Genomic DNA, 26316 nt, shown 5'->3' with positions numbered 1-26316 from the left:
CCGTTTATCATGCAAACGTGTTTTCAAAAACCACGAAAAGAAACTTTATTTTTTACGTTTTTTTATTTTTTTACGTTGATTGTAGTAACTGCACGCTTTTTAAACTCAATAATAAGTTATATTTATTTTAATACGTTTTTTAGTTCATTTCATGATATCGTTGTTATTAAATTTTTTTTTAAAAGAGAAAAAGAAAGGGAGATTATATAATACTTTAATTATTTTACCATTACTACTTTTACTGAAATTAGTAATAATTAGTTATAATCTAAAAAAACAATCGATCATCAATATAATATTTTCATTAGTATATTAATTGAGAAAAAAGTTTCTTCATATTTAAAAAAATTTTTTGCAAAAGTTTTTCATTTGTTGTGAAATTTGGTACAATTATATCATTCGCTAGAGCAAAGTTTCAGTTTTAACAATCCGTTTTTTAAATTGCGGTATAATGATTTTTATCAGAGTTATGAGCAAAATCAAAGTTAGAATGCTCCTTTACTTAATTCGCGAATAACTCAGTAACAAAAAATCATAAGAACATTTAAAAAAATTTTTGTAGGAAAATAGTTTTGTAGGGAAAGCTTCAAGCTTTCACGATAAATAGTCGAAAATTTTTGTAAATTTTTTTTAGACACGTGAGAGACCCCCAAAGTAAAAAGAAAATTTTTTATCTTTTTCAGCTCGTAATTTTTTAAATGTAAAAATTACCCAGCTCACAGAAACTAAAAAAATATAGTAACCTTTCGAAAGAGTAGAAATTTCAAGTTTTAAAACTCTTTTCGTAAATTTAAATTTCGTTCATTTTTGACGAAGATATTGTATATACAATTTTGAATGAAAAAACACGAAGAAACTTTTTCTCCAATCCAATATTTAAGCTATCTTTCTGTTCAATTTTTAATATCTTGTCATAAAAAGTAAATTCAATTCAATTACATAGTCTCATTATACGGTTAATCTGTTTTGATCCAAAAAAAATAATAAAAATGAAAGAAAGGTGGTGCATCATGTCGCTTGAGAATTTAAACTTAGAATTCTATCTTCCACTTTTCTGTGTGTTTGAGAAGAAGGAAAAAATTTCTATTTATTAAAAGAAAGAGAATCAATAAATAAATTTTATTATAAAGAGGCAGAAAGAAAAAGAAAGAGAAAGAATAAAGGAAAACTCATGTTTAAAGACGCTTATCAGTAGCACATGTTGGTTTTATATACTACGTTTCTTAAATGGTTATAGAATATTAGATACATTTAGGAAATGTACATAAATTTATATAAACAAATAAGTGCTATCTGGGATTCTATTTATCGTTTTTTTGTCGCGGACGAAATTGATATCCGCAGTTTATTTTTTTCCCTGACCGGAGGATATTAGCGAGATCGATGTGGTTCGATTTATTCATGCTATCGTGAAAAATCATCGTTTTCAACGGTAAAATCGTGTCCAATGTATTTTCCGAATTTCCCGTTTATTACTAGCGCAAGCACTCGTTTCCCACGTGAAGTAAAAGCAGGTATTGCGTGTTTGCCGTGCATACGCGTGAAAACGCACCGAATCCGCGCCGTTAGCGCTGTTTACGCGAAAAATTCGCAATGCGTTTGGGTTCTCTCCTTCCGCTTCTGATTTTTTCTCTTTTTTTTTTTCTATTCAGGATGCGTCACGCTAACAAGCCGATGGCGTGTTATTTAACCGGTGAATTTACACGCACGCAAAATTGTACGGCCGACGGGGGATGATGAAAAGGGAGGACGGTGAAAACATCGCGTGGCATGTTGCGAACTGAGCCTCCCCCGAAAATTCGACGCCTGGCAAAATCGGCAACCGCGTGCGTTTAATTTCGTGGTGTATCGAATTTTATTCTTTTATTTTTTTTGTCACACTGCCGCGCGACCGGTGTAAGTTTCATAGTTAATGCTAGGCAGCTTGCGGTGTGTGAAATTTTCCGGTTGCTTCAATTCCCTGCTGGCGTGCTCTCGCGTTTCGAATGTAGTTGTGCGTTCACTCGAATCGGTGTGAACAATAAATACGAATAACACTATACGACGATTCTATTTTGTAAGCAATGCTGATGTATCGTTCAAAGCGTTTGCTGTTCACAATTTTTACTATTTACAATTATTCTGTATAATTCTTAACGCGGTTATTTCCATTTTAAATATTTTTGTGCTAAATATTATAAATTTTAATTGCTTTAAAAAGAGTTTTGTCTTTTTATGGCTTTATTTAATGTATTATATTATTGCTTTATTATCAGCGTTTATTTCTTTTTATAAATTATTGATTAATTTTTTCTTAATTTCACATATTACAAAATATGACTATTTATTTAAATTAAAATTAAGGAAGTTCAAACAATTTCATATGGTATTTTATGATTTGCTTTAATTAATGAAAATTTGTTGCTAATACTGTAATGACATTTTATACATGTATGCAGTTCTTTGATATCTAGATATGGAAAGATGTTTGATAATGTTTTCATGAGACTCTGTTTGATATTTGCTTATTTGTATAATATGTTATTAATGCAAAAGCATGTAGCGTGATTTGATCTCTGATCTGTGCATGTTGCAAAAGAAAATTTAATAACGCGCATAAATTTATATGCAAGATTTATATTACAGACTGTTAATTCGATACGACAGTTTAAATAAATGTTATATTATCCACATTATATAATTTTCATACAAAATATGATATACACAATCCTTTTTGACCAAACATTTTGTTATTATATTTGTTTCTCACATTACGTACTTTTCCAATAAACACAATGAGACATACAATTATAAAGATATAAGAAAAAATCAAAAAGATTAAAACATAAATCTTATTGATAATCTCAACAAGCAATATTAATGGAAATATATCTTTCCTTTTTGATATTTTACATATAACTTTCTAGAATTTAAAGATGTTTCTAAACAAATTATTCTTCTATACTGACTCGTCTTGATGATCCATAAATTATCTGTCCTGTTTTAGATTGTGAGAGCCGTTTAGGCTTAGACCCGGTTTAGGGTTAACCATTCAATTAAGCTTTCTCCCCAGCGAGAAAGGTGTCACGACCGAAACCTCGAAAACTCATGTAACAAAGCTGGACGAGCTTGCATTTACGCGTATACGATCGGTCAATTAACGTATCAACTATGCACGCACTCGTACGCGTTGACCCATTAATTTCTATTGTACTTTCCATTAATTTTCATCAATCTGTCAGTAATTTTCTCCAATCAATCACTTTCCGCTCAGACACGGTCCGCGCGATACCGTTTGCACGTATTCTTTCACCCTCTTTACACTACGGAACTCGCTCTATCTTTATATTAAATTAATGGTTGGCGAGGCAATTTCGTTTGGCAATACGGTTTCGTGTAACAAAGTAATCGCACCGCGTATCGTCCCTCTTCATCTCTCTTTGCTCGCTAAAAACTCCTTTCGTCCCCTTCCGCGAGTACAGGAAATTTCATTTAGCGCCGGAAGTCCGTGCCTCACGTATTCGCGGTTTTTCGTTTTGCCACTACCGAATAAGACGACGAAATTCTATAGGCTCCGCCATTTTCGTCGCAGATTCACATATGACCACGTTCTTTTAATTCCTATCTTTACAATAGGTGAAACATATAGTACTTAAAGTCAGAGTTGGGAAGTTATTTGTAACGAAGTTACAGTTACAGTTCCCTTTTACCAGTAAATTGTAACTTAACTTAGCTATTTTCTTTCCGTAACTAATAGTTATTTTTATAGTTATTTTATATCAAACTTATTCGTCAACATATCGACTGATCAAAATAAAGTATTTGTGAACAATTCCCAGCTAAAAATGATTGGCCCATACACGCATCAACGTAGAATAGCATCAATTCGACATTACTTATTAATTATTTATTTCTTAATTTTTTAAAATTAAATCTGTATTTAATCCTTAGTACACATCTTAGTTTTTATTAGTATATTATGTACATATTCTTACACTGATAAATCTGTAGTGTCTAATTTAAGGTAATGTGAATCGTCACTGATCCAACTAAATATAGCGTAATTTTTTACTAAAATAATAATTAAATTTGACTTTGTGTCAAATTGACACTATACAGTGTCAAATATAGTTATTGTTTTAAAATTAAATAATGATATGATTAGGAGCAGTGGCGACTCACATTAAATTAAAATTGATACAAAAGATTTAACAGTGTACTACATACATTGGATCTTTCGCGATCTGAATTAATTTTCATTCATTTTACAAGTATATAAAAATTATTAAGTAATTTTTATGTATATTTTGACATCTTTAGAAAGTATTTGTGAAGTTTTATATTTATAACAAATTGTTATAACTAAATATAGTTAACAAAATGAGAAAAAACTTTTTCATACAAAAGTGTAAAACTAAGACAATGGATGTACAAAATGCTATACATATATACGTATTGATATTGTTATTAAATCTATGCATACATGTATTTAGGTATGTATATAATATACTAATAAAATTACTATATATATCCAAATAAAAAAGTTAATTCATCGCTCACCGATTCGATGCGCAACAGTGGAGTTATATCTGCAACGTCGCTACGATGATTCTGTAACAAATAAATTCAAATTCAAATTAGAACAGGGAAAGAAATAATCATTATTAAAAAAATAATTGCTCTATGAATGCATGCAGTTTTCTGAATAATAATCAATTTTGAAAATAAAATTTTTATAGGCGAATTTTGTATCCATTATTTAATTAGATATAAAATAATTATATATTCTCTAAAGGAGACCTCAGCAAGAATAAATATGTATAAATTTTTAAGTAACTTTCATCTAATTATTTTTAAATCATTGTCAAATAAAATGATTTAAAAACAAGTAACAAAAGGTTAATTTTATACAAGTAAAAAATAATTTACTATTTAAAAAATATTTACCGCAAGGTTGCTCCACCGGTGCTCGATGTCTCTCCCAGACCTCCTCCTCCTCTCAGAATATGGTTGTCATCCTCTCGCACAGGACACTCGCGTACAACACTCGCGAATAATATACTATAATCGCACGCGGACTACAACTTGAGTCCGATAACTTGAATGGCACTCCCGAAACAAACGCGCGACGCGACGAACCGGCTGCGGTTCGTTCATTTTCAAATCGACGACGAGGGTACGTTAGCTTCCCCATTGGATTTTTACACGAAGAGAACGATTTTACTCAATATCTAAAAATTTATCTAGATATATTCAGACATATCCGAAAATTTTTAGACTTGAGAAAAACCATTCTTTTCTGTGTAAATATCCGCTGGGTACTGAGCCCTCCCACCACGTCAAGGTGTACCCTTGAGAGGGAAGATAATCTGAAAAATGTAATATATAACTATTATCTATATTACTACGCAATTACTATGCAATCGGTTACCTTTTACGAATATCACGTCTGCAATTGGTTATCATTGCGAAATAAAGTCGAAGCAGATAAAAAAGCTGAATCTTTTATTTATAGATGATGCCTGTAAGATATGATTAGAGTCTAGAATGAAATAGAGATTAATAAAATAGAGAAATGTTTCTTTCATTACCGATAAATAGTTCCAAAGTTGCGGTTAATTTTTAAACGGATCGTATAATGGAAAATATATAAAAACAGAAAATTATTGCACGAGAGTACTCATATAGTATTAACGTTCCTTTTTTTATGACTCGTGCGATACAGACAAGTAGCCGTGTCGCGTGCCGCTTTTCTTCACATTTTTTTTTTGAAACGAAAAATCACAAAAATATAATACGAAACGTTGTATTATATGAATATTCACATAATACGATTGCTAGTATGATAAATTATTCATAAAGTTTCGTATTATATTTTTCACGATTACGTTTCAAAAAGGAATGTAAAGGAGAGCGGCATGTGAAACACTACCTGCCTGTACGACCTTTGGTAAGAAAATAACTGTGCCGTACTACGCGTAAACATGCCGCGTCGCTCCGTGCCACCCCGTGCGATCCCCACCCCAAGGTCGCGCGCCGATCATCCAACTGTCGAAATATCAACATCATTTTCCGGGAATCTTGTCGTTAACAAGATTCCAGGAAAATGATTGAGCGTATTACAAGATTAATAAAATAATCTACTCGTTTTAATATATTCTTCGATGAATATTACACGATGCTTTATGATTTTTGTTTTATTTTTTGAATTTGTTACGCACATAACTCATCTTGGGCCGGTATTCATAGTCAGAGTTTATATTCAAAACTGTCTTAAGTACAATTTTAAGAAGTCACGAATCAAAAGACCGTATTAATGTCTTAAAACATTACTTAAGACAGTCTTGAAATAAGAACGGACTATGAATACCGTCCTTAGATCTCTAATTTATATATCTGTAAATGTATAATATGAATTCTATTTATACAAATTACATTTATCTTTGCATTTATCTTATTTAAAGACTGTATAATTCATAATTGATTTTTATCTAAATGTAAATCATCAAAGAAAGAAATAAAGTTTGATATAATCGTTAATACACACCTTAGGTAGTTTTAGGCAACATTACTAGTTGGGCACCCTTACATGATTCATCAATTCGCGTTCGTGGATGTCTAATTTTCATGGGTTAATGCAGATTAATGCGCGACACGCTGAGCGACTCGTGCTACGTCTGTCTCCTTCCGAGGTCGCCGAACGAATACCAAAGTGATGACGTAGTTAACCATCGCGCCGCGTGGCACCCTCCCCCTTGCTTACCGCCGCGCGGCACGCTCCCCCTCCCTTTTCGCCGGGCGCCGTTTAGATATTTAACTATTGCGTATAAAAAATATTCACGGTTTATTCATATTTTATATGATTTTGACTAACGAGTTTCGTCGTACATTTTGTGCTTTGCTCTGTGGCATCTCTAGTACTTGTTCAATCCTATATTATTTGCGCGGTTCTTGAAAACGTATTTGTAATCAGTAATTGTTCGCGTGTGTGGAGTATCTTTGATGTTCAACATTATGTCTTAATTTTTATTATTCTTTTAAATGATTCATACTTAAATAAAAGTTGATAATATTCTATACGTTCTTTATATAAAGATAAATGCAAATTTTTTTTATATTGCGGAACATTATTTGCACTAAATGTGGCTTTGGCTAAAAGTATTAAATATTTGGTTGATCATTGTTTAATTTTTCAGCTAAAAAATTAATTTATGACACTACTATTGCTCCAAATTATTCTGTATTTGAAAAATTCTTTAAACTTACGTGTAATACCGATTATAGCTCGGTAAAATAACTGTTAGGACGTATTTAAAATAAAAAATATTAAATCGTAGGAATCGGTATATAAAACTGATACGATTTGTTTAAAATAAAAAATATAAAATAGATTCCGGAAATTATTTAAAATATTAAATAAAAAATAAGTCAGAAACAAAGTTATTTAAAATAATAAATATTAAATAACTCTTTTAATTTTTTTATTTAAAATATATACTTTAATTTTCATCACTTTTACAAGTATATAAAAATTAAACGATTAAACGATTCTTACGTATATTTTGACATCTCTAGAAAGTATTTGTAAAAAAGTATTTGTATAAAGTTGTATATTTATAAAAAAGTACATTTTTCTTATTTTGTGTGTTAACTATATTTAGTTATAACAATTTATATACAATTTGTTATGAATATATAATTGCATAAATATTTTCTAAAAATGTCAAAATATATGTAAAAATTGCTTAATAATTTATATATACTTGTGAAAATGATGAAAATTAAGCTAAGACACGAATGACCGAACGTGTATTAAGGATGCCAAAAACTAACGTATGTACTAAGGATTATATATACAGTTTCTACACGGAGAGAATTATCTCTTAAAATTTACCCTGAAAATATGGTAGTTGTGATACAATATAATATTTTAAAGATTTTTGCGCTTCAGTAAAATTAATCAAACTTATGTTATATTTTATTATAGTTTTATTAATGAATGAGAGAAACTTACATAAAATTTTTCGAAATACAATGTTCTTTCAGAACTACCATATTTTCAGGGTAAATTCTAAGAAAAAATTCTTTCCTAGTATAGTATCCTAAAAGATTCAGTACTCTAAGGACGGAGAAACTAAAGATATATACTCATTGCACTGTTAACGTAACATGCTCATGAGTGAGCATTATAGCTCAATGGCTCATACATATATAGCACGTTTTCTCGTATTAATTGGAGGACAAAGTGGAAATCCAGTACCTCTTGAGGCTGAGGGTATATACGAAAAGAATGAATTTTCTAAAGATTTATACATGTTCGAATCTATTTACATTATATCTAATTATATCTAGTTAAATTTTTAGATATTTCTACAAAATTGTTCTCTCGTGTAAAAATCTAATGGGGAAGTTAATGTACTCTCATTGCTGATTTAATTGAAAATAAACGAACCGCAGCCAGTTCATCGCGTGGCATGTTTGCTTCAGAAGTGCTGTTGAAATTATCGGACTAATGAACTTTCATAATCCCATAAACGTGGAATATCGGCAGTGCCGCAGAAAAAAATTTTATTAATAATATAATTAATTTGTGTCCGATTATAATATATTGTAAGTGTTTTTCGCGAGTGTCCTATGTGAGAGAATGACAATCTAATTCTGAAAGAAGGAGGAGAAGGTCTGGGAGAGGCATCGGCCACCGGTCGGAGCAACCTTGTGGTAAATATTATTTTTTTATTTGTATTATCTTTTTTTCCTAAATACTTGAATCATTTTAAAACAATTAAAACTAATAATTAGAAGAAAAAAAAAGTTTTAATTACTTTAAAATTTTATAAAAACTTATTTTTATTAAGATCTTCAGGAAATGTAATTATTTTCATAAATATTATATTATTTTTGAGAAAACTCTTCATACGTTTAATACTTTTTTAAGTTTAATACTAATTGACATTTTTATTAATATTATGGATATAGGATAATTTCATTAGTACATCATATATATAAATGCATATATATGCATCAATTTAACAATATACAGTCAAGTATAGCACAAACAAGTATATTATAAGAGAAGTATAGTATTTCATACAAACACTGTAAACGTGATTAAAGTAATATTTTCAATCTTATATATATGAAACAATTTTATACCTACAGCATGATAAATTTGATCAATAATTCGCAAAAATGTAGCAAATAAATTTTATAGTATTACAGTAATATTGTATAAAAAAGTTGTGCAATTTATATTAATTTTTTATTTAAAATTTACAACTGAGCATTGACGATTATACCTAAACATTTGTTTGTGACAACACATGCGTAGAATTTCATAATTTTCCTAATTTTATTTTTGAATTCACTCTGAGCGTTGTCTAACGAAGCAGAATAGAATTCAATCAATCAATTCTATCTCTGTCTGTCAGACGTGTTGTGGTGACGCGCCATCGGCAATAGGACAGCCGGTGAACAGAAATACAAGGGTGTGACGTTGGAGTTGATCGGCGTTTCATGCAGACAAGCGAAAAAAGTGCGTTCATCGAAATGCAATTCTCAGTAATACCATTAGCCGCGTCGATACAAGTTACACCTCCGTATTAAACAGCCGTCGCGGCGATCGCGATAAAAGAGAATAGTTAAATCAAACGATGCTGTATATTGAAGTTTTGTAGAATCAAATAACACGCGATATTCGTGAATATGAGAATGTTGTGAAACACCCGTAGAATTGTTCAATTAAAAATTTAGAAAAGAAAATTGCTAAGTTATTTTCTGACACAATTCTTTTTGTTTTAGCAAATATTCAATTTAGTAGCTAATTACTTTAGTTTAAGAAATTTAATTTCTTGATATTTTGACACAAGTAAACTTCTCACAAACTGTCTGAATTTATTAAAATGTTGATGTATTTAATCTACGTTTATTACGGATGTCTGATAAAATTGTTCACGAACGAAATACGATTTCTTGCGGTCACTGATTCAAAAAAGTATGCTTGAAACGCTCGGCTTTGTTTGAATATCTTACGGTCAGAGAACTGTAATCGTTTATATAAGAGCTAGTGAAATTCGAGCACTTAATACCATCGGAATCATTAAACTTTTAACACATATATGTAGGATGTATATGAAAAAAGTTTGAAGTGTACTAGAGAAACTTCAGACTCAATAAATTGTAAATAATTTCTTTCGTTAAACATTTAAAATGATAGTTTTAAGAATTTTTTTACTATGACACATTTTTCGTATGTCTCGTGTTGCTTAAATACTTGTATTTGCAACAGATTTGTCTTTATCTGTGATACAAATAAATTTTGTTTAAACTCCGCTAATAAAATATAAACTGAATAAGCTTTAAATTTAATTTAGTTTAATATAAATGTTTGTATTATTTATGGAGCAAAATTTTGATTACATAAAAAATTCATTGTCAATAATGCTTCCTATACATGTAGGAAGAAGGATTCGATGAAGCCGCAAACTTGCTTGATACAAAGTTAAAATTGGCTGTCTGAGGTAGGGAATCTTGAAAAGTTACTAAGTAACTTCAAGACGAAGAAATTGCCTCCGTCTTTTTCTACTGATCAATCCATTCGACTATTTTTTAACGCGAGAATTGAATCGATTGATTAGATGACGTCATCTTAATTTGTTAGTAATTTTTTGTTCATGACTATCACGGTTAAAAATGCTGCGATCCGTAATCAGCAAATTTTATACGCATGTCATGAGAGGATTTTAAAGCATTTGTCATATATCAACGTAATTGGTTGGTCAGTCACATACAGTTTTGTTCGAGCGTTATGAATTGAAACTTTCCAACTGTTAAAAAGCTGAATATAAGCATACATGTTTCTGACACTTGTATTTTTTTTTCGTAAACTCATTTTGTCACGAACGGAAATCCAAGATTATATTGAATTTGTAAAAAAAAGAAAAACATTAATGTGCATTGTACGTGGTGACGGTAGAAACAAATAATCAGCTGTATTCGAGGAAGCGTTCTCGTTTGCTAAATTGATGTCACAATAGTGCCATATTGACCGTCGTAACATAGATATAGTGCTAATACAGTGACCCAGTGATATGTATAGGGCTTAACTCTGGCACTATATACGCTATAAATATATTTCCTATATAGAAAAAGGGTGGCTTACGGCTCTTTGCTCACTTCGATATCGGCTTTTCCGTGTCATCAACAACAGTCTTTAGTACGAAAAAATTTCCGATCAAAGTCTTTATAGAACGCAGGCCTTTGGTAAACGTTATTGTAAAGTAATGCTGATTTAGTTATTGCAAAGATACATAGCTTGTTTTATTTATACCAACAATAATAGCTCATTTTTTCGGATTTTATTATTTTAATCATTATTATTGCAAAAAAATTGCGATAGAAGTAAATAAGTTTTTATGATTCAAATATTTGTATATTTTTCAAACGCTGTCCATAAATCTGATAACCAAGAAAACGAAAAGTGATATCAAGAAGATGAATAATATTTACATTATCTTAAAAGTAAATAAGAAAGAGATATTTTGTGAAACGTGCAGAGAATATCACGAATTTTAAGGTTTCGTGACATTTCATTTCCCTCGTGCATTTTTTTCACACTATTAAGAGTTGGTCCCTTTTTTTTTGCGTTAAACGACGACCCGCTACAAACTTCGACGAAACGTTACAGAAGTTTCGAAACTTAGTCGAAAGTTTCACCGCGCAATAATACTTGCTACGATTTATTTTCAAGTTCCTTAAATATTTCAAGAACTTTCTATCGTTTCGTTGGTATGAAATAGTTTCCATGTCGAAGTAGGCCGAAAGTTTCGTAGCTTCGACAGGAGACAAAGTGCACGGTGTGTAAGTGAAATTCACACCTTACCACGCCCTTAAATGTTTCTCGGACAGAACTGTCGAGTCGATCTACAACACTTGTCGATACATGCATACGTAAGAGCTATGAAATGTCTTATAAGCTAGAAGGCCGAAGTTTCTAGGCATATTCGTTCGATGTAACTTTTTATATTTGATTTTTAAAATTTATAAATTATTTTTTATCGCAGAATCTGCAGTAATTGTAATTTATTTAATTAATAACATAATTAACTCTTATTTGTATGTCAAACTTATTAATAAGGGTTAAGAATAATATTTTTTAATTTTATTTTGTGATTCCACTTCATAATTTATCGTTAAACAAAGAGAAATTCCACCATAAAAATTCAGATCCTTTAAATTCGGTAAATACCGCACAAATGTCAAAATGTCGATCATGTTTTTCCTATCGGTATTCGCCTAGCTGGGAAGAAAAAGCGAAAGAGATGAAAATTTAACAATACCTTGTAGTTTGTAATCGATACGGGAAAGCGTATCCGTGAAGAACTTCGAGAAGATATCGGACGGTAAGCAAGTTCTCATCGCAGGGAAAAAAAGCTACGGTAAGTTGCCAGCGATGAATCTCCTACCATACCTCTCAAGCGACCTACGAGCCCTTGCTTTTTCCTTCCTCGACTCTTCTTTCTTTCTCTCATGTCTCCTTTCTTCTCGATCAGTATTCGACCGTGCGACACTTGCCGTGTCGCTGTACCCGTCCTTCTCTCTTCTTCTTCACTACTTTCATCCCTCGTTGATTCCGCAGGGGATGAAGGATCTCGCGTGTGGATTCTGAGGATCGATAAAGTACCTCGGCTACTCTTACGTCAAAAAGAGGGTCTCTCGATCTTCTGCCCTCCTCAAATCTCTAGTCGACGAACTGCCTTATGCGTCCTCCTCATCTCTCTCATACGTTAAACCTGACATTCGAGCCACCCTTTAGTTATTTTCTTTTCTAAGATTTCGATATCCGGTAAAACTCCATCGTGATTGAGATTTTGGCATTTGATGATTTGATTTCATTGTAAGCATGATTTTACAATTTTACTGTTTCTCTTCCTTTTTGTTTTTTCATGAAATTATTGATTTGAGTACTGCAGTCAAAATGTGTTATTTATGGAATGTATGTATTGTATATATGTATTTTAATTTATCTTTATATTTTACTGATATTAATTTCGATTATGTGAATATTGTCAATGCAATTTATTCGTTCAATATTGTTATGATAAATTGTGATCATAACAATTGATAAACATCAATTAAAAAAAAACAACTAAATTAGCAATAGTAAACAGTAACAATAAATTGTGTCAAAAATTTTTTGTGCTTACCGATATAAATGACAGTATACTTATAAAAATAGAAAGGCTGATAAATTTAAATAATATTAAGTGATATAAATAATAAAAATTATAGCAAATATAAAATACAACAGAAATTTTTTGTGTAATAATTACGTTAATTCAATAATTGTGGTAATTTTTAAATTAAATTTGTTTCAAGTTATAATACAATAAGTAAATTAATTTGGATTAGATAAATTTAATACTGTATTTTGTTACTACAGTCTACCTTAAATATTCTTTTATTTTTTACAATATTTTTATCCGATTATTTTATAAAAAAAAAGGATATAGCAACTGTAAAAGCATTTCTTTGTATGAAATATTATAAACATTTCAAAATTGTTTTTTTAGCCTAATAAAATTGCGGCTACAGGGTACGATATTTTAAATTAAAAAATCGATATTTTGATGTACCTAACTCGAAAGTGATTAATTAATAAGTAATAATAAGTAATAAATATTAATGTAACAGATACAGGCATCAAAAATCGATTCATTTTCATATTTATAGATATTAAATCGATATATTTAATCGCTAATAATTGAAAGATAACTTAATTATTGCTCCGAGTAATTACTCGGGAGTAGCGCAATTAACCGTTTGAGCATTATATAATGACTTAGTGATTTATGGAGGCATAATTAATTTATATAAGCTACAATATAGGCCAATTGCGGACAGTTATTACTTGTCAAATATACGGTTTTCGAAAAAGCGTGTCAGACTGATGCCCTTTCTCTTTACTTCAATCATAAAAGCAACTAAAATCTCGCACAATTGAAATGAAGAGCTAATGCGAAATGTCAAATATTAAACAGCATTCATCCCGTCAATTTGTAAATCCCGCAATAGGTTTGCCACATTGCTTGATATTGCGTCCATTTACGCGATTATCTCGTTGTCAAGGATTTGTTCGCATTTTTAACTCTTTTCACTGAAATCACTGTTATTTCCGTTATCGACGCATTCATTCCATTTTACTCAATATTGTAATCTATGTTGCCTCTAATGTTTGATTATAATATCAACATTACTGGCTTTCACATTCTATTTCCGCACATTCTATTACCCACAAGTGAATTTGATCATCAAATACCACTATAAAATATAATAGTGGCCGTCTTTCTCTCTCTTTTTCTCTTTTTTATGCGAAATAATTTTTATGCGATGCCAATATCATTCATTTATCAAAACTGGCGATCTAAGTGATAAGTAGTAAGTTTGAGCTCTCGCAACATCGCGTAATATTTTATTATTTGCTAAATGAAAAAAGAGTTTTATATTTATACATAATGATTCATTTTGTTTTATCGTAAAATATTTTACAACTTGCGCTTGAAATAAAGTTTCATAAAATAAGTGAATGTATATTTTATTGAAATATAAAATGTCATTACGCCGATGCTTCTTGAGACGATAAAATTAGCTATGAAATTATTGAATGACAATTAATAATCTGTACGTGCTAGTATGAAATTTTTTGTATAATATCTTGTACTCAAAAAGGAATATTTGTGGCGATATTTATGAGAAATTAAGAAAACCATATTAATTTTTAAAGGAATTATCCAAAAATGACCATTTTCCATTATTTCAGAGCAAATGCATGTCACTTTTCATTTATAGCTTTTTTGTTCATTACTGTTGTTTAACGAGATTTCAAGACGATTTCCATTTATGATCGGTGAAATATATTATTAAATTTCGGAAATAGAACATCCGTTTGCAAAATCATCGGATGGACTGAACAGACTAAATAGAAGAGATAATTGATAACATATTTATATATTACGAAATAATTCAATTCTAATTTTGAGTGACTGATTTTTGATGTGTTAATATTAGCCTTCTGGTTATTGGATTTATCTTTTTTGCTATTTTCTTATTATTCATAATGTTTCTCATCTTTGTTGTTCTGATGCTTGAGTAATTATTCACAGTTTCACTGTTACGGAAATATTATGGAAGCTTGAGTAGGAAGCTGTCAGATTGCTCGGTAAAATACGCCGATTCGTCTTGCTGCTTAAGTCTAATTTCCTGAGTCGGCTGTTGGACACGGCGAGATGTAATGCGAGGCAGTTATGAGAAATTGTATCCGGACTGACATGTATGCATGTTATGTTAAAGGGAAGCTCGCGTGTTCGTGCGCATGTATTTTAGAGCTGATAACGAATATCAGATTGATGAAATTTGCAATTGGTGACAATCCCGACAAAAATTGTTGAAGCCAATTTGCTGGCGGGTCGAGTGTAACATGCATCACGCGTCGCAATTACGTTTTGCTCACTAGCGTTATAAGCGCGTCAAATCTGTAATCGTCGATGTAACATATCTTCGTACAATTATCGATGTAGTAAAGCATGGCCGGCGGTAAATCATACATTTAACCATTACACGCTCATCCAATTACATGCCAAAATCGCTAATTGGCACGTTAATATTTAAATAGCGAGAATACAATACAAGGGATTATGTTTGGTATTCCGTTTTGAATATTGAAGTTCACTATATTTGCGTAGAAATAGTAAATACCATTCATCTGATAGATCTTCGAAACGTGGATTTGGTATGCAGATTTAATCTCTAACCGAACGATTTTCCATTTTGTTAGAAAATATTTGCATTCCGAAGCAGTGAGAGCTTAATTTGCCGAAGTGTTGCTTGCCTTTAATCTATTTATATCCATAGATTTATTGATTTTCAACAATCGGATTCCTTAATCTGTTCTCTATGATATCGATAATTCAGAATTGCATAATTTTTGCAATGTTCAGTAAATTAACAGCAATGTTTTATTGATGTATCTATAGGAAGTATCGCAATATTGAAAATTGTTGATTAAAAGAATATCTCTGTTTTTATATACATTTGTACATATAGGATAAGTCTCCTAGCATTCGTTAATAAAAACGAAGATATTCTTTTCATTGTTATAATTTTCAATCTCACTATATAATCATAAATATATCGATGAAACATTTGCTGTTAATGTTAGGAACACCACAGAAATCGAGTTTTTCTAAATCTGAAATGTTGTATATATTGGTAATTAATTTTATTCCTGGTATTTTTTAAAAGATCTGCGCGCGTGTGTGTGTGTGCGTGTGTGTAGCATCTAAAAAAAAATTCAAATAATTTGTAATAATGCTTTAGCAAAGATATATAGAGTACAGTCAACGTCAATTCTTTTAAGGAGCTTCAAATTTGTCACTGTAAGAATTGTGTGTAAATCTGTCAGAATTGTATCGCAAATGACAATACTCGCGACTATTGTAACAATGCTCACGACAATAAATCGTGTTGTTATAAAATATTGCAAAGTAATATTTATTAGAACTAGACAATAAAATTGAGTTTTCGATTTTTAACAATTTGTGCGTGTAGGTTAATAATATTGTTACTTGTGTAACGCATATATAAACGTTGTATGTATAGAATAGTTAAAAAAAAAAAAATTTCTAGATATTTATGTTTAGATCTTCTTTCACATTTTAAATTTCTCACTCTAGATCTGCTTCTTAAAAATATATTTTATCTTAGCTCGTTTTGTATTACGCTAATGAAATAATTCATAATACATACGTACGCGTTTAACCGTGGCATTTAATTAATTTAATGTACCAAAACATGTCACAAACAACGTTTTAACGCATTAAATATATAGATGTATCAACGGTCTGATTTATAATAAACGCAAATACATCAAAGCTAAATTCGTGGTGACAAGCTTAATTATGGAATGGGTTTATTTATATACAGATATAATAACTGTATTATTTTTGAGTGATGCTTGAGGTCATAACTGAACAATATATGAGTATTTTATGGAATTATACAATACACTGACTGACGGATTTGTATGAAATACATTAGTACTTTATAATTAGTTATTTCATGATAACTAAATGTGATTAGCTGTAAAAGATATACAATAATAGTATCATGAGATAATTATAATGGAAGATTAAAATAAAGTTTAACAATTGACACACACAAATTATATAGTCTTTACTTGGAATTACTTTGTTTTAAACGGCATGATTTTAATTTTTAGAATATTTAAATAATTTAATTTTTATAAAATTTCTACATTTTTTATGTTGTTTCTTAAGAGGAAAAGAGATATATAATATAAATCATTTTTACAGAATATATATTTTTTAAATTTAGGTTAAAGCTTCTGAAAAACTTTACTACAATATTTCACAATTTTCCAGAATTGTTATATGGAATGTTATTAATACCCATATATATTAAAAAATGTTTTTTTTCCCTATATTTCTACATATAATCCTTTCTAATATAATAACATTTGTTTTTCTGTATTTTCTACTCTTACACTAGTAGAGCACCTTTGTCATTTTGCCTGAATAAATCGCATACGTCTTCTGAAAGAGACTAGTTATTTCCTTCGCGATTGAATCTTGCGTCGTAAAGTGCTGTCGACCGTGTAGCAACTCGTAAATGCTTTCCTGACCATCGTTGACCTCTTAAAGTTTTCGTGCCGATATCGTATCTGAGTTGCGGTCAATAATGCCTTAGCCTTGGCATCGGTCTGATTATAAATGACACTTTCACAACCAAATTAAAAGATTTATTAAAAATTTAGTGTAAGATCATATCTATGAACATTATATTTATTATTCATAAAAAAGGAGAGAAAATTAATTTATTTTTAAATAATATAATACCACTCGTCAAATGACATTTATTAAATATTTTTATATCCTGTTAATGAAAAATTTACATACTTTTAATATTTTTATTATTGCTGTCAGCGATGTGTCTTTCATTCCTTGTTAAGTAGATCATATTATATTAATCTGAAATACGCTATTCAAGAATATTTAATATTTTTATAAGTTATCAAATTATAATAATTTTTACTCATCCTTCCATTGATCAATTTCATCCTTTCCTTAATTTTTATGAAGTATTTTATAATATACAATTTTTAGTTGATTGAAAACTTTGTATTATATAATTTATTGTTAGAATAATTAAATATTTATATAATACATTTGTGCAGTTTATATAAATATGATGCAGTATAAATCTATGTGAATCAATATCTCTATAGCTGTCTTGTAATAAAAAGTCTGCACACGGAGATCTCAAATGCTTCAAAGAGTTTCACTATTTCAAGCCTATTTTTCCCTTATTCTCTCTTTTTATCCCTCTGTTTTTCCCTTCTTTTTCGATAGATAAAGTTTCTTTTTCGATAGAAACTGACCAAACAAGGAAATGGAATTTTATTAAGGGGCATTGCGAACGTAAGGATACATGACGCTCTCAATAAGATTAGTATCATCGAAGGGGTGAAGTTGGGTTCTTTGAAAGGCACTGTCCTTCGGAAATTGCGGAAACGAAGGACACAAGTTTGAACGTCACGTTTTGCTGTGATATTCAGGGCATTTCGGGAGGAATTAAGATAAGGCACGTGGTATTTTTTGTTGCGAAAAATAAAGAGAGAAAGAAAGAAAAAGAAAACAGACATGGAGGGATATAAAAAGAGCCAGTAGATAGAGAGGGACGATCTGTAGGTGGATAAAACTGTGAAGGGGAGGGAATCTAGCTATGTTCCTTGCTGTAGCTATCCTATGTATTGGATGCTGATCTAGACAGTGGATTTAGATAGCAGAAAATTAAGAATACGGGAGAGACAGCTGTCTCGTGATTGGCGAGAACGAACGAAGACCAGATAATGCCGCTGGTCTCCATGCTCTTTTATGTCCATCTCTCTTGGCTCTTCTTTTTATACATCTCACATTGACTTTTACTCCGTGAGATATACTCGCAGAATACAGATTTGAGGCAAATTAAAAAGTAAACTGTTCGCGCTAGCTGTAAAATAAGCCAAGAAGAGGCATGTTTGCAAATTTCACTGCGTAAGTATTTATAAAGCTACACAATGCTGAATGAGCATAAATATTTTCTGCAACACATAATCTTTTCATTTTCTCTTTCTCTCTCTCTCTCTCTCTCTCTCTCTCTCTCTCTCTCTTCGATGTGCGATCATTCCCGATATATGTAATTGCAAAAGCCATGATAGCAGAACTTTGTCAATTTGTTCTTTTTTTGTTTCTTTTTTTAAATGTAATTATCACCTGGCGATATTTTTCGCTTCGCTGGAGTTACTCGGAAATGTATCACCGAGATGGAGAGTTGGGTCAGCAGGATTGCGCGGAAAGCAACAGCAACGCACATCCAATTAACGTTAACTTCACCATCTGCGCACGTTTCACCGGGTAATATCATTACGGTAAGGATTACCGGAGTGGCGCGCTGCCGGTTTATTATTGCTGCGATATAAAAGTGCATTAGCGGAAACAATAAAGTGCGCTACCGTTGGTCAAGCACGAGAAACGTGAATGCCTCTTCGGGGCTTACATGGTACAAGCACGTAGCTTTACAATTAGATCGCTTGAGAGAGTGAAAAAATGGCATCGTCGCAAGGGACTTGGTCAATGAATAAAGAAAAAGTCAGAGAGAAATAAAAAGAAAAAAAAACGAAGAGGAAACGCGCACGTGGTAAGAAAATTGCAGATCCCGTGTTCCAGGTTCGTGACAGCTGATTTTATAATTTGTAGGATAAAGTAGTAATTAAAAGTTCACGTGACAGCGAACGTAGGAAGAGGCAAAGTCACGTCGTTTTCTCAGAGCTTATTCATTATATTTAAAGGTGATCTTTTAATTAGAATTAGGTGATTAATAAGAACAATTATATTGTATTTTGTGACTGTGTAACAATTGCGGTTGAATTTAATGACAACTACTTATATAATATGGATGAGTACCTTTAGAAAGATAATAAAATATTGGTTTGATAAAATGAGGCGCCATTATTTTGTAGTAGAATGTGATTGCGTTTTCTACGCAAATGGAAGTTATGGTCACGGTTTTTTACGTATACCGCAAAATATATAGATAATATTTTATTAATTAATGCACATAAATACATATGTATAAAGCAAGTGATGAGACAACTCGCAACAAATGAAATTGTTTACGTTTTCGTGAACACGAATCGTTTTCGCAGATTTATTTGTAATGCATTGACTATAAATTATTTTCACACGCAAAACGAGAATTGTAAATATGCTTTTCACCTGCGGCATATTAACATTCTAGTCGTATCGGTGAACATTATATGACATGCAAAATATTTATACGGAGAATAGTCTTTCCATTAATATTTATATATGTGTGACATTGAGTAACCGGATTTTGTAAAAATATCGTTTCTGTGTTATGATATACAATCCTGTATGCAATTATATATTTCATTTGTTTCAAAGATAATCATACAAATATAGCGATATAAACATTCATGAAAACTTTTATCTTGCAATCTTTCGATAACTATATCGCTTTCTTACTTCAAAAGTAATACAAAAAAGTAACTGAAAAATCATGATTTTTGAATTATTATAAGTAAGTTAAGTAAATAAATGAATAAGTAAACATTACCCTACCAATTATCAAAAGTCAATTAATTTAACTTCATAAAAAAATCATTATAGGTTAGATAAAAGAGTGGCTTTTAAAAATAATCATCAAAGTCCATAACTCAGAAGGATGATTTTAATTGTAAAACGAAAATGATAAAAATTTTGATCATGTTGAAAATATATTATTTTTATAAATATTGGTCAATTATTTATAATTAGTCAATAATTTTCTGTTAAGTTAAAATTTTTTTTTCTGAAAAATTTAATTTTTTTATGTCATTTTTGAAGCAAAAACGATATGATCTTGATAAAATCTATCTTCAAGAAAAAGAAAATAAAAGAATGATCCGAATAAAGTTTACAGTTACAAGTACGTTTATATTAAATGATTATATTGAATAAATATTTAATATAATTTATTTTTTATGTTGCTACTTGAATATTGCAAAATAGGCTTTAAAATATTCGAACCCTGAATGGAAGATACTTTTGATTAGGTTTTTATATTCCCTGAAAGATAAACGTCCAGTGACCGGACATGTACTTATATTCGGACACTTACATAAAATTTATTATTAATGTCAAATGCTTTTCTTATTATAATATTATAACCTGTACGGCACAGATACTTACAACATTGCTGCAATACGTGTGCAATAAACTTAATTGTATTTAAATATTATAATTAAATTATAATATTATAAAAAGAGCATTTAATTAATAATAACATAAACAAATAAAGTTTTATCTAAATGTCCGAATATAGATGTCTGGAATACCCGCCATTTACTTTATCACGTTACTATGACGCGCAATCGCATAAACACGGCTGTTGCATTCTCCGATGCTTTCAAACGGTGATGCAAACAAACGCTTTTGGATTTCAGATTCGTTGCGATCCATTTAGTTACGGCGCGTCGCGTCTCGTATCATCGTGGAAACAATGCCGCAGGATCCATTTGCTGGATGAAAGTATGAACGGAAATGCAGGCGACGGTCGCCGCGTGCGGTTTAAACAAGCAATCTCGTTTGTGTTAAAGTAGCGTCTGTCATATCAAGGCCGGATATAAAGCTGTCTGTAAGCTAAACGAAATTTTCCGACGCAAGTAGGGACACATGGAATACACAAGCGAGTGCGTCGCGATGCACAACCCTTTCTCGTCTCGCACGTGTCTCTTCATAATATAATTTATATTGCGACACGCTCTGAACGCGAAACTCTCTATTCTTGTTTTTGTTCAATGCTCGATAAAATGTTTCCAGATCATGTGTATATAAGCAATACCCTTTTCATAGAATAACAATATTCAGCTATACGGTCTCGTGCAGAGTCAATTTACTTTCTAAATAAAAGGCGATGGTCAACGGTGATAATGATGATATCTGTTTATTCCGTCGAGCAACAGAACGAGCGGATCGGATATGAAATTAAAAGTTCCATCATTTCATTTTATTTAACTCTGTTGATATTTTTTTTCGCTAATCTGTTACATCTCTTCGTAAAATTTAAACGGTGATCTGATTCGCCCTGTGCAATTTTGTATTAGCTCATTTTATTGCATATCAAAATTAGTTTTATCTGTAACGTCTTGTAAATTAAGTAATGCAATTTTATATATTTGCAACTCATGCTCTTTTTTGGCAATGCAGATTAATCTCAGTTCAACTTATTCTTCAATTTTTTCTAATTTTTAGAACTGGAGGAAAAAATGAGGAGTAAGTTCAATTAACCGAGATAAAAGTTAATCTACATTGAAAAGAAGTACTAGTCATATCCAGAACATAAAGTAATATGATATTTATGATTTAATGCAATTACAATATAAATAAAAATACAATCATATTTCTTTATATCTTCTTGCGTTTTTGACATTCAACGCTACTTTTTCAATTTCAATAATTTTAATAGAAAATTTTACAATATCACACGTTAATAAAACTATCTTTATTCGAAAAACCCTTTTATTTGAAAAACAGTATCCCACATATTGATACCTTTGTTACTTAATTGCCGTTTGTTGGATTACTATACCTCGATGCATTGTGTTATGTGTTACAAACGTTTTAGTTTTATTAACATTTGACGTTTTGTCGATATACGTATAACATGCAAAAAAATAACTAATTCGCACTGAAATTTATTTGAAATCTGCACAAAAGAATGTATCCACTAACATTAAGTGCTAGTCTATGTTTTATGTTTCAATAATCGGGCACTATTCACACAAATTGTTCAAAATATTTCACTAATAGTAAAATAGTTTATATGCACTGGAGCCAAAACGGTATGTAAATATCTATTATATTACGTAATTGATTAAATTTTATGGTTTAATATTGAAACGTATGGAATCAATATTTAATTTGACTACATTATCTAATAATACCTAGTGCTCCTGTAATTTTATGAATATGCAGTATGTTTCTGATTTAGGAAAAGTCTCACATTTTCCCTTTAATTACATAATAATAATTATGCTAAACCGAATGATAACTGAACTTGTATGAATGTCGATGTATTGAATTTTTTAAAATTGAAATAACAGAAAATTATAATGCTCAGCAAATTTTCATAAATTAATAAGAAATAATTTTATTTATTTAATATCATTATTTATTAATTATTAATTATTTTGATTTCTCGATTTTATTTTAAGATAAAAAAATTTTATTCATGATTGTTACGAAATCTTATTGTTTAATGATGGCTTACATGTACCAAGGAAAGAATCTACAAGCAGATTTCTATTTGCGAACAATACGATTGTAATACGACACATGCGCTTTTGTACGAATGTAGAGAAACGCCACCGGCGACAGAATATGTCGGCGATAAAAATGCTCAACCTCCGTGAACTTTCATCCGGAGACGTCACGGTGTGATGCGAGGTGTGTGTGCGTTGGAAGTGTACACCGTGTGAAGATTTGCGGTTCCCGTCCCAATACTAACTTATACTACTTGTTGCGTCAACAGTCACAAGTTTCTCATAATTTTTCTTTTATTTCACAAGGGCATGCTGTTTATTAAAGGCGTGATATAATTCTTAAAATTACATCTTTTCTCCTTGAAAAAAGTGACATTTTTCTATACAGAAATTTTATACAGTAAATTACATTTAGACATATTATAATATATTAATATTAAATCTGTATCTTTTTTTGTGTCAGAAATCAAAAATATACGTTGTGATTATATTTTTAGTATCTTCATTTTGTGGTATTTTTCGTACGTCGTGAGGGAAAAATGGAATTTTTTTAGCAATAGTTATTTTTACACGTCCAAGTTATGTCAGTAAATTTAGGATTGAAATGTCAAACAATTGGGTTAATTGGAACTTTAGAACAGACACGAACAATATTTTTTTATAAACTCGATTCGCGCATGCTTTGATACAAGCAATCAAATTTCCATACAACGCAACAAAACTAAACTTATTGAAATTTATATGTTTCAACAATTTGCACTGTTAGCTTTATAGATCTGAATGAAACAATATAACGAATGTGTGCATCGACTTATGAATAAATTAATTCCATCGACGCGAAAGTTATCAATCTCTCGCTTTTATTTGACGTTGTCATCTACATAGAATGCCTTCGATTCAACCTTGCAAGATTAACAAGACTGTCGCGTTCACTATTGAAAATCAATGACGCCGCATATATAATACGATCAATCATCCTGCCGTGATCTCATTATCGGACGTTACGCGAAGAGCGCTGAAAACTTGAATAGCTGCTGAATAAGGTAATTTTGAATGCATTTCTCGGCGTAGCGGTATAAGAGCAATCGGATAATGGCTATCGTCTTATATAGTTCCGCGCAGATTCTGTACGGACACATTCAGGGTGTACTTAGAGCTTAAGGATCAATTCCGGCTTTCCGAGCACGCTACTTGTTGCTCTATTTTCATGTAATATCAAGGCTGCTTTGTTTAAAAGCAGTTGCTATATTGTAGATTTTATCGATACGCCGTGGAATAAAAATAAGGTTCCCGTATATAATTTACGAGATTAAATTTACCGATTAAATTTAGAGAAGTTCTTTCATCGACTTTTTTCATTGATGAGCAGTGAAGTAATTTATTTAATACTCGTTTCAATATTTTTATATTTGTAGGAAAGACACGTTTATTTATTATTTACATAGCGGTGCATTTTGATGATATAAAAATTATTATGCTATTATAAAGTAAAATGCGTGTCCATAGACTAGACAAAAGCAAAGATGAAAATGTCGCCCAACGCAATTTCGTAGAGTAAGGATTGCAACCGACTTCCCATTCCTCGTCTTATTCCACAGAAGTGATTCCCAGTACTGCAGTTCTACCTTTTACTTCACTACTCCTCATCCTTTCTCTCTCAACGACGATAAGATCCGAGGTACGTCGGCCAACAAAGAGTAATGCGTCCTCCGGAGGCGGGTAATTACTAAAGATGCCGTCCTTCCCTTCTTCGCGAAGCTTGCGTTAGTCGTTACTGACGTTCTCTTATATTTTTCTCCGCTTTTCTCCTTTTCACTCATCTACCCATCTCCCTCATCCCTCTCTCTAATTTTTCCGAACCATCACTACTACTGCCTTTGTAGCTACGTAGAAAATTGCACGGAATATTATTGGACAATCATTCTTATGAAAATGTATGTGAGTGTCTTTAAAAGAGGATTGGAGATCGTACAGTGTAAGATTACAGTGCGACACGTTTTGAACAACTTAAGTGGATACTATAATTCTTTTACTTTTAAGATGCAATTTTTATTCTAAACGTAGAGCTTTGGATTTTAACGTGATTATATATAATATAACTGATATTCATTCGATTTCCAGATACAAAATTCTATCTAAGAAAACAATCAATTTATTGTGGTTAATTCCTATAAACTTTGTATTATTTAAAAAAATTCTAAATTTTGGTTATGTTAAATACATCTTTTAAATATTTATTACAAAAAGATGTATAAGCAGTCCTAACTATTTAGGTTGTTTTGTTTTAACCTATTTTATAATTACAATAAAAATATTTCTAAATTTGGAATTTTTCTATGGATGCTTTATATTTTTAGTTGTGACTCACCAATCGCTGTGCAACAGTGGAGTTATCAGCTAGTACGATGATTCTAAAATAAAAATCCAAATTAAATCAGCATTTGAAATAATCAGTGAGCAAAAAGTAATTCTTACATACATAGAATTTTTTAATTAATCTTCTTATTAAAATAATTACACATTGTTTAAAATTTTCAACAAAGATTAATTCATACAAAGTTTCAAATTAAGTCTCTTTCTTTAATTATTTCTAAATTATTAAACAATTCAAAGAAATGGAAAGAAATGACAAATTTTATGCAAGTAAGCAATAATACTTACCACAAAGTTGCTCGACTCCTCTTGCTCTCATTTTTCTTCCTTCACTTCCTCAGAACTTTTCCGATTGCATTCGCATCACAATGCACAAAAGTATCGTAGTAACACAACATTAATCTGTAACAAATACAACTATATTCAATAAACGTAGTGTCTAAAATAAATATATTAAAAAGTAATTTTTGCATTTTATCATTTCATTCGTAATTTCTTTTATTAAATACATATTATTATAACAATGTCCCAATAAAATTGCCTTTTCATTATCAAATATCAATTTGTATAACATTTGCTGAGAAAAATCT

General features: G+C 30.7%; 2 protein-coding genes and 1 long non-coding RNA gene across 5 annotated transcripts in view; 1 reads left to right on the top strand and 2 right to left on the bottom strand.

The window, feature by feature from the left end:
* The window catches only part of LOC108749179, a 222782-nt gene extending 217719 nt beyond the window's left edge, over nucleotides 1-5063 (bottom strand). Inside the window, exons 1-2 of the mRNA XM_018487725.1 lie at nucleotides 4927-5063; nucleotides 4540-4590 (exon numbers count right to left, since the gene is read on the bottom strand). The gene's annotated coding sequence lies outside the window, so the exon portion shown is untranslated. The remainder of the gene's footprint in view (nucleotides 1-4539; nucleotides 4591-4926) is intronic.
* LOC108749178 (limbic system-associated membrane protein-like) overlaps nucleotides 1-26316 on the top strand; it is a 292256-nt gene that overhangs the window by 66999 nt on the left and 198941 nt on the right. The window lies entirely within an intron of this gene.
* LOC108749186 lies at nucleotides 24808-26122 on the bottom strand. Its single transcript, XR_001939345.1, has 3 exons — nucleotides 26015-26122; nucleotides 25722-25764; nucleotides 24808-25236 (listed from the first exon to the last, which is right to left on the bottom strand). It is a non-coding gene; the product is annotated as an uncharacterized LOC108749186 (long non-coding RNA).

Source organism: Trachymyrmex septentrionalis, unplaced genomic scaffold (genome assembly GCF_001594115.1).
Source record: "Trachymyrmex septentrionalis isolate Tsep2-gDNA-1 unplaced genomic scaffold, Tsep1.0 scaffold27, whole genome shotgun sequence".
Taxonomy (NCBI): Eukaryota; Metazoa; Arthropoda; class Insecta; order Hymenoptera; family Formicidae; genus Trachymyrmex; species Trachymyrmex septentrionalis.
The sequence above is the reverse complement of the archived record's forward strand: the minus strand, read 5'-3'. Positions and strand labels throughout refer to the sequence as shown.